Below are 11,703 nucleotides of genomic sequence, written 5' to 3' on the forward strand. Positions count from 1 at the left end.
TGAAGTTCAGCATTATAAATACATTGAGTATCCTAAACTAACTTTAATTAGGAAAGCATAAAAGATAAATATGAATGACTAATTAGGAGATACTTAAGCACCAAGTAAAACTTCTTTTACACGTCTACTTAGGAAATAAGAAACTTAATTTAACCAAAACTCTTAATTCACATGCCTAATTAAATAATTAAATTCTAATGTAAGAAAAAAAAACCTTTTAAATAAAAAGTTAAAATCTATTGTCAAAACCTATAACAACTAGAATTAACTTGTCATAACACAAAACTAGGTTTTATAGAGAAGACTCGTGCTATTATAGACACAAAATAGTGTATTTATTTATTATTATAATAAATATTTTTGAAATTAAATAAATATTTTCAAAGATATTACAAAAATATAAGATTTTATTAAAATCAAATGTATCTATTTAAAATAGTCGATTTTCATATTTAAAAAGATATTATCAGATAAAGATAAAAAAGAATCTTTGAAAGACCGAATAGTGCACAAAATCGAAAAACGCATAGAGCGTGTGCTCGGCGCACACCCGTGCGCGGGAGGTAGGACGCATAGATTATGCGCTCCGTGCAAGGCCTGTGTGTACCGTGCAATGTTTCTTCTTATTTTTTATTTTTCAATATTTTCCTATAAATAGACCACAGTTTTTCGGAATTCATTAAAGTTTTTTCACGCATACTTATGATCTCTCAAGGCACTAAATACTCTCGTACTCTCATACTCAAACACATAAACACATCTAACCTTGTTCGATCTTCATAAGTTTTCGTTGACGGCTCTACGATTGCTCCTCCTGAAGGTCGTTATCCTCTGAGACCCAAGCCACACCGGTATATTTCTGAGGGTCCTTAATATTTTATTTTCTTATTTATTTTATTGAAGTTACTAACAATTTTTTCATGATGTTGATCTTTAATAAATAATCGTTCTTTGTACATTCTAAATTTCTACTCCCTCTCTTTTATTTTTTTTATAATACTATTCATGATTGTCATATTTATACTTTCATCAACCACAAGTTATTATTGTTAAATTAATACCTAAATAATAATTCTCATGCCTACTGGATAATTGATTTAGGAACCCAATAATATAACTTGTTACTAAAAAAATAGCTTTTTACGTATTTCATGAATCAACCTAAACTAATATTTTTTTAGGGTGTTGAAATCTATTATTTGGTTGTTCTTTTGTAGAAAAATTGCCCATGAATCGTGTTAAGTAGAGGCCAGCAATTGACGAATGTGACTCCTGATCATGTTCGTACCATTACCCCTGAACTCAATTTTTGGTTCAATGACCAACTATGGAGTCATGATGGAAATATCTACATTAGGTAAGTCCCTAAGGCGCTATTCTTTTGGATTTATTTTTAGTTAATTCAGTTTAGTTCAGTTAATTTCAGTTTAATTCAATTAATTTCCGTTTCGTTAATTTAATTTCAGTTAAGTTAATTTAATTTCAATTAAGTTAATTTAATTTTAGTTCAGCTAATTTAATTTCAGTTTCGCTCGTTTCAGTTCAATCTTATCTAATGTTTTAATTATTATTTTTGTTCTACAATGTTACTATTAATATTGTTATTATTAATAATATTATAATTATAAATAACAATAATTTTTTAATTTTTTTTATATATTTCTATTGTCATTATTTTTTTTATTGTTTTTTATTATATTATTACTATTATTATTATTATTAGTAGTAGTATAATTATTATTATTGTTATTATTATAGAAATTATTGTTATTAATTTAGTAAATTTAATATACAATTCAGTTCAGTTTCTCTCATTTCAGTTAATTTCAGTTTAGTTAATTTAATTTCAGTTCAGTTAATTTCAGTTCAAGCAAAATAGCTAAAAAGCATCGGTCCTAAGTTGTCCATATGATTTTCTAAATATCCAATTAGCTAGGCTTATGAGTCTTCATTTAAAGACTTGTTGGCGACTTCAAAAACATCTCAATAAAACCCTTCAATAATTAAATAGTCATATATGTGCTTACACCACGTAGGTGAATAAAAACACGCCTACAACTATGGTTTAAGTTGTTTCTTCATAATTGCTACATTGTTTTAAAAAAAAATTATTTGGAATTCTTGGCCCACCGAAAAGTAAAAATATTTTATTTTTACTTTTTCCACCAAAAAGCACTCATTTTTACTTTTTCCACCAAAAAACACTCATTTAATAGTTATGGCTTTGGGTTAGTAGTTATTGTTTTGGGTTAAAAGTTATTATTTTGGGTTAATATGGTGTTTTGATATTACAATCCGACTTGCGTGGACCCGGTTCATACTAAAATTAGTGTGTACCAGGCCCAGGCACGTGACCCGTTAAACAGTAATAACTTTATCCTCATCCTTTCTTTCTTCATCCCTCATACTCAAAACTGACATACAGAAGAGAGAGAAACTGAAGATTCTTCACTTCCATTAACCATGGCACTAAACTTGCGAACTCCATTTCTTCTCTCTCATTCTTACTGTCCTTTTCTCTCTCCTCCATGCAATTCTCACCATAAAAGCATGTTTCTTCTGCTTCTTCGGAACAATATCAAACCTTCTTCTTCTTCTCTCGCTTTCTGGAATTCTTCCGCCATTTCCGTTTCTGTCCGAGCTTCTGCTAGCGAAACTCGAAATGACGTCGCAGATGATGAAGAAGGAGAGAAGTTAGTGTTGGACGATGAGTTGATTAGTCGAGCGTCAAGTTTGAAAGATGCGAGCGAAGTTCTTCAACTGATATCTGACAACAAAAATGGCGGAAAAGAGGTTTCGTCAGTTGTACTGATTGTTGTAAAATCATTTTAACACACCCTATATCACTTTAACATACACTATATCACTTTAACATACACTATATCATTGTAACATACACTATATCATTTTAACACACACCAAGGGCCTGTTCTCTTCGGCATAAAACAGCTGAACTGAACTGAACTTATTGGAGCTGAACTGAACTGAACTGAACTGAACTGAATTGAATTGAATTGAATTGAATTAAATTGAATTAAACTGAATGTAATAAATATATAAATAATATTTTAAACAATAATAATATGAATATTAAATAATAATTATAATGATAAGTAATAATAATGAATAATAATAATAATAGTATTTTGGATATTTTTAAATGATAGTTATAAATAAATAATATTAATAATCATAAATTATTAACAAGAATAATTAATGATAATTAATAATTATTATTTTATATTATTTGTATTAATATATTAATACTTGACGATGATACATAATAACAATAATATTTAAGAAGTAAATTAATATTACTATTTTAATAATTAGATTTAATAATTTAAAAATATTTAATAATAAAAATAATGATTGGGTTGGACCGCGAAAATTACATCATAAACCGTCTTGACGCGATTTAATTGGTTTATGGGCTAAAAAAAGTGGGTTTATTTGTGCTTTGACCTAAACCATGTTCCTCCTAATAATAATAGTAATAATAATGAGTAAAGCTATAATAAAAAAAATAATATATAGAAACAACAACAATAATAATAATAATAATACTTAATAGTAGTGATATATAATAATGATAATAATAATAATAATAATAATAATAATAATAATAATAATGATAATAATAATAAGAGTAATTAGTAAAATAAATTATACCAACATAATAATAATATTTAACAAAATGATTATAAAAGAATGGAGCTGAACTGAACTGATTGGAGCTGAACTGAACTGAACTTATTGGAGTTGAACCGAACTGAAAATAAGTTGGGGAGAACAGGCCCTAAATCACTTTAACATATACTATATCACTTTAACATACACTATATCATTGTAACATACACTATATCATTTTAACACACGCTAAATCAATTTAACATACACTATATCACTGTAACATACACTATATCACTTTAATATACACTATATCATTTTAGTGAAAGTATTGGGTCAGACCGTCTGACGTATTGTTTACTGTCAGACGGGCTGAGCCCAATACATCTTCTCTCTGCTTCACTTTTTAGGTCACATTCTCTCTCCTCTTTCTTCTTCTTCTTCTCTGGATTTTCATATAATCCACCCAGTTTCGATTCTTGAGCTGCAATAATTTCATAATCTCCTTTTATAATCCAAATTTGTCGTTTCTTTCTTCTTCATTTTTTCTCCTTCTTCAACTTCTACAAGCTTTTTTTTTCTCTGTATTTGTGGAATTTATTTTGATCAATTGATATGAACATTGGTCCATCGTTGTGCTTATTATTATGAATTTCACGAGTGTCCAGAAGAACCCAACTCGAAATGTCGAATTGATCTTTAAACTCCAACACATGACCAAGACCAATCTCATTTTGTAATATAGAAACTTCTGATTTTTTATCAGTGGACTTCACCTTGGGATTATTCTTCAAACCAAGATGATCAGATACATCTTTTATCTCTACTTCCATATGCTCAACTTTTGTCTTGCAAATATATTGACGCTTCAAGTCTTAAATCAGCTAAGGGGAATGAAGAAGAAGGAGAAAGTGAGAGAAAGCAAAGGTTAGTGTTTTGTTTTTCAGTTGGACTTTATTTTGTTTCAGTTGGACTTTGTTTTCTTTCAGTTGGACTTTGTTTCGTAATATGTATACCAACTGAAACAAATAATGGACCAACTGAAACAAAAAATGGACCAACTGAAAGAAAATTAAGACTACCTGAAAAAAAATTAAGACTACCTGGAAAAAAATTAAGGCTACCTGGAAAAAAATTAATACTAATTGAAAAAAATTGGAACCACCTGAAAATAATGGACTTTATTTCTTTCAGTTGGACTTTGTTTTCTTTCAGTTGGACTTTGTTTTCTTTCAGTTGGACTTTGTTTCGTAATATGTATACCAACTGAAACAAATAATGGACCAACTGAAACAAAAAAGGACCAACTGAAAGAAATAATGGGCCAACTGAAAGAAATAATGGACTAACTGAAAAAAAATGAAGACTACCTGAAAAAAATGAAGACTACCTGAACAAAAAATTAAGACTAACTGAAAAAAAATTGGAACCACCTGAAAGTCGTCCGACCAAAGATTATGGTCGGACGAGTCCGACACAATACGTTCTCATCATTTTAACATACACTATATCATTATAACATACACTATATCACTTTAACATACACTATATCACTGTAACATACACTATATCATTTTAATAAACACTATATCATTTTAACATACACTATATCATTTTAACATACACTATATCATTTTAACATACACTATATCATATCAATATACACTATCATAAACTCACGTGATATGGATCGGGTGCACACTAATTAGTGTGCACCGGGTTCATATTAGTTTTTTTATTGATATTATGGTTTAGGTTGATAGTTCTGATTTTCAGGTTAATATGAGTTATGATTTTGGGGTTAATAGTTCTAGTTACTTAATTGTTATGATTCTTTTTACTAAATTAATTGATTTTAGCGCTTAATTAGATATAAAAGTGATTTTTTTAAGATTTGACTAATTGGTTACAAGCTTGCAGAGCCTAACTAATTGAATTTTACCTGAGATAAAAATCAGCCTCGCAAATAAACGTCAAGTTTGAAAGATGCGAGCGAAGTTCTTCAACTGATATCTGACAACGAAAATGGCGGAAAAGAGGTTTCGTCAGTTGTACTGATTGTTGTAAAATCATTTTAACACACCCTATATCACTTTAACATACACTATATCACTTTAACATACACTATATCATTGTAACATACACTATATCATTTTAACACACACTAAGGGCCTGTTCTCTTCGGCATAAAACAGCTACACTGAACTTATTGGAGCTGAACTGAACTGAACTAAACTTATTGGAGCTGAACTGAACTGAACTAAACTGAACTGAACTAAATTAAACTAAACTAAACTAAACTAAACTAAACTAAACTAAACTGAACTGAACTGAACTGAACTGAACTGAACTGAACTGAACTGAACTGAACTGAACTAAACTGAACTGAACTGAACTGAATTGAATTGAATTGAATTGAATTGAATTGAATTGAATTGAATTAAATTGAATTGAATTAAATTAAATTGAATTAATCTGAATGTAATAAATATATAAATAATATTTTACACAATAATAATATGAATATTAAATAATAATTATAATGATAAGTAATAATAATGAATAATAATAATAATATTATTATTATTATTTTGGATATTTTTAAATGATAGTTATAAATAAATAATATTAATAATCATAAATTATTAATAATAATAATTAATGATAATAATGATAATTAATAATAATTATTTTATATTATTTGTATTAATATATTAATACTTGACGATGATATATAATAACAATAATATTTAAGAAGTAAATTAATATTACTATTTTAATAATTAGATTTAATAATTTAAAAATATTTAGTAATAAAAATAATGATTGGGTTGAACCGCGAAAATTACATCATAAACCGTCTTGACGCGATTTGATTGGTTTATGGGCTAAAAAAAGTGGGTTTATTTGTGCTTTGACCTAAACCATGTTTCTTCTAATAATAGTAATAATAATGAGTAAAGCTATAATAAAAAAAATAATATATAGAAACAATAATAATAATAATAATAATAATAATAATAATAATAATAATAATAATAATAATAATAATACTTAATAGTAATGATATATATTTAAAATAATAATAATGATAATAATTAATAATAAGAGTAATTAGTAAAATAAATTATACCAACATAATAATAATATTTAACAAAATGGTTATAAAAGAATGGAGCTGAACTGAACTGAACTGAACTTATTGGAGCTGAACTGAACTGAACTGAACTGAAAATAAGCTGGTGAGAACAGGCCATAAATCACTTTAACATATACTATATCACTTTAACATACACTATATCATTTTAATATATACTATATCACTTTAACATACACTATATCACTTTAACATATACTATATCACTTTAACATACACTATATCACTTTAACATACACTATATCACTGTAACATACACTATATCATTTTAATAAACACTATATCATTTTAACATACACTATATCATTTTAACATACACTATATCATATCAATATACACTATTTTAAACTCACGTGATATGGATCGGGTGCACATTAATTAGTGTGCACCGGATTCATATTAGTTTTTTTTATTGATATTATGGTTTAGGTTGATAGTTCTGATTTTCAGGTTAATATGAGTTATGATTTTGGGGTTAATAGTTCTAGTTACTTAATTGTTATGATTCTTTTTACTAAATTAATTGATTTTAGCGCTTAATTAGATATAAAAGTGATTTTTTTAAGATTTGACTAATTGGTTACAAGCTTGCAGAGCCTAACTAATTGAATTTTACCTGAGATAAAAAATCGTGTTTGGATCCTCTAGAGTTGTAAAATAACTCTACAAGGTAGAGTTTGAGCAATATCAACCATTGAATAAAAAATCAATGGCTCATATATTTTCTTTCCAAAATCCCCCAGATTTTATCTTATCAAAATTTACCTCTAAATCTTTTCCTTCCACCAATATGAGTCCTTGATTTAAAATTGTATGGCTCAGATACAACTCTACCTCGTAGAGTTTCACAAAAACTCTAGAGGATCCGGAGTAAACAATACGTGTCTAAAAATCAACATATTAGTAGTTATAGTTATTCGATTACCTAAATTAAATATTACGCTAATTATTGAAGCTGACTTTCAAGTTTCAACTACCCATCACAATAGACAGCAAATAATAGTCAATGATTATATAGAATGTGATTCACGAGTGTAGCCTGTAGGTGTACACCGTACTCCTGTAGCATAATCAATTGAAACAGACGAATTAAAGATTTGTTTTCTAAAGAAAGAGAATACCGTAGAAAAACCGAAATTCTTATGGATAACTAAATTTTGGGGAATAAAACAGTTGCGAAGAACGTGCAATATAGAATGGTAATCTTAATGTCACGTCATGACAGTTGTTACTTGCATACCTGTCCTGTCCATATTTAATTTAACCAAAGATTATTTGAATCTTCATTATAGACTTATAGTGTTAGACTGACTTAAGAGTTAAGAATTAAGATCCCACATTCCCACTGTCCATGTGCTGCACCTAGGCTTGGTATTGGTCAATTTTCGATTGACTTTATTTATATTTTAGGTCACTTATCTCTAATCTAAATCCAAAACCAATCCAAAATGATCTGAAATGAAATTTAACTATACATGATAAGTTATAAAAGTTTGAGTTAATGACCTGAAATGAAATTTAGATGATCCAAGAAACGGACTTTGCCCAATACAGATAAAAATACAAAAGATAGGTGGTATAAGTTATGATAAAGTCAGGGGCTCGACATTGAAATCAGGTTATTCAGGTTATTTTCAAGTTCAAAAAGTTGTCCCGAACCTAACCCATTATATTTTTAGGTCGGATTGGATCGACCCATTTTTTTTTTATTTTTGGTCAAAAATCTAAACCAAAACCCAAAATTTTTGGGTCAATTTCATGTTAGGTCAATTTTTGTCAGCCCTGACTGCACCACAACTGAACCATTTTAATATCTCTATTCCATAAGGCAATAGGGATAGGACACTGGAAAAAAAAGGAAAGAATTAAAAAGAAACTAATGATTAAATACTTCATTTTTCAAAAGGTAAAATAAAAAAATTGCCCAAGTCATCAGTTTCTACAATCTTGATCTGGTTTTTTAATTTTAAAAGAAAATCCCTTATCATATTGAAAAGAGTAATTGCAGTCTGCAACAACAACAACAACAACAACAACAACAACAACACTACTATAGGAAATTGTCCTGTTCTTCTCCCTCTTTTGATACTAGTCTAGCAAATATTCACGTTCTTGCTTAAAGCCTCAAATTAATACCAGATATAAATATGTTGCGAATTAATTCAATTTTGATAACGATTTCGTCACTTTGCACCTATATAACGTGCATATAAATCTAGTAATAAAGACGACCATGTATAATGTAAGCATTTTAGTAATGATTGGTGTACATCGAAGAAGATTAAAAAGAATATAGCAAATTAGCAATTAGCAAGGAGATAGTGGATATGAATAGATGATACATAATTAAATCTTATTTGTAATAAGTAAACAAAAAAAAAGTTTTAGTCTAATCATTTTTCTAATCTGATGTACGTGACAGTCTAGTAATCAAGACGACAATGAATAGTTTAAGCATCTTAGTACTGATTGGTTTACATTGAAGAAGATTAAAAACATAGCAAATTAGCAATTAGTAAGAAGATGTTGGAGATGAATAGATGATACATAATTAAATCTATTTTGTAATAAGTAAACAAAAATAAAAAGTTCTAGTCTAATCATTTTTCTAATCTAATGTGACACTTTAGTAATAAAGACGACAACGAATAGTTTAAGCATTTTAGTACCGATTGATTTACATTGAAGAAGATTCAAAGTATAGCAAATTAGCAATTAGCAAGGAGATATTGAAGATGAATAGATGATACATAATTAAATCTATTTCGTAATACGTAAACAAAAATAAAAAGTTTAAGTCTAATCTGATGTGATTGTACCAAATATGAGTAATAAGTTTATGAAATAACACAATAAAAGAGAATATAGTGGTATAGCCTTATAGTATGATCCTTTTCATTCCCTTCAAAATTCACTATTCTACCTTTTCTTCATAATATATGTTTAATGAAGTGCTTTCTCTACCTCAAATTTTTTTTACCCCAAATGCTTTTTATGATCTCTAATTCTGTATGATGTACATTTGACCATTAATATCTTTAGTTATATATTGATAAAAAGAGGAATTTGCCAGTTACTACTTAGCAAATGTATGATTTTGTAAATTATAGTCTTTTAAAAAAAAGTTGGCAATTACTCCCTTTTAAAATATTTTACAGTTACTTGCTACCTTAATTCATTTTTCCGTGGATTTTGCTTGAATATGATGCCATGCTAGTATTTATAGACTACAAACTGATTTAATAAAATAAATTTTAAGATAAAAAGATTCAAAGAATATTGTTGTGACTCTAAGTCTGAATTTATTTTGATGACATAACATGCTATGATGTATTTAACAGTGATCTAAGAAAGTTATCAATCTTGGATGTTCACGAAAGTTCAAGAACTTGAAGAAATGGTAGCTTAGGTACGGTCCAGTTATGTTCTTAGTCATGTTTATGCAATGTAATTAATTTATTGAAATTTTGTGCTAATTAGAAATATGAAATTAGAATGATTAACTATTTTCTTAGAGTTAGGAAAATAGGTAATTATGTTAATTTCATGTTTTTGTATTTAAAGAATAAAAAGGGGAGTTTTTATAAAGAAGACTTTCGAAAATTAGTTTTAAAAAGAAAAGTTTTTAAAATAAAGATTTTCAGAAAATTTATTTTATAAAAACTGATTTTCAAGAAACATTTTGAAAATAAAGATTTTCGGAAATTTTATTTTATAAAAACTGATTTTCAAGAAACGTTTTGAATATAAAGATTTTTGGAAAAACTTTTTTTAAAAAAAAAACCTGATTTTTGGTCGGAAAAAAGATAAGGATGAATCTTTATCTTTAAAAGATAAAAAAAATCAATTTTTGTTAAAGAACATATATTTTTCGATTTTGAAAATAAAAGATTTTTATCTCTTCATTTTAGGAACAAAAATGATTCAAGAAGGTTATCATGGAGAATAATTCTTGTTCAGAATATAATCTATATAAGGGATACAAATCACTTGAATGATACACGTTGATAAGTTTTGAGAGCTGAAAACGCATCCATATAGCACAGAGTTCCAGTGAGCTAAACGTTCTTTACAACGATTATAACATTCCTCAATTTGCTTATCTAAGAAGCACACTTGTGAGAATTTAATCTTTTTTTAATTTCATTATTATAGAGAGTAGTAGCAACACTTAAAGTTAGGTGTTGGGGAGCACTACTAGAGTTATTAGTGGGGGGGATCATATTATAGCAAAAGATTGATATTTTAAAATTTAAATAATAAAAGAGCAGGTAGTGTGGATATAAATCTCAGAGGTGAAATTGAACCACGTTAAATTCATGTTTGTTATTTGATTTCCTTGCTTTTGGTTTTGATACGAGTTCATTTTAGCAAAAACATTAGAAACAAGTCTGCGAGTATTTAACACAGTGTGAGGCACAATGCTATAATTTGTTTTTGCGAAAATCGATTAAATTTTGTCACTTAATTCAACCCGTCCTTCTTAGGTGTCACCTTGTACTCCAACAAATACCTTTTGACTAAAGAAATAACCCTTATTGTTGTACTTTCTATTTTTTAATATCTTGTTTAAATTACAAAAAGTGGCTTAACACGACAATATGACACGAATCAGATATTAAAAAAGTGATCGTGTTGAAATATTTCAACATGTAACACGTTGAATTAAACAAGTCAACACAACATGATACCTCTATTGAATAAGTTGGGTTAGTCTTAATGATTTTCCGACCCATTTATATTACACGAATACGGCATATTATCAACTGTAAGGTGTACGTTATTTGATTGAATGTAGGAAGTAGTATTAAGTGCTTGTTTGGTTGCAATGGGAATTATTTTTTCATAGGAATTTACAATTTGTGGGAATTTAATTCCCTTATGAAATTCATAGGGATTAGTTCAAGTTGTTTTGT

This window comes from Beta vulgaris, chromosome 2 (genome assembly GCF_026745355.1).
Source record: "Beta vulgaris subsp. vulgaris cultivar EL10 chromosome 2, EL10.2, whole genome shotgun sequence".
Lineage (NCBI taxonomy): Eukaryota > Viridiplantae > Streptophyta > Magnoliopsida > Caryophyllales > Amaranthaceae > Beta > Beta vulgaris.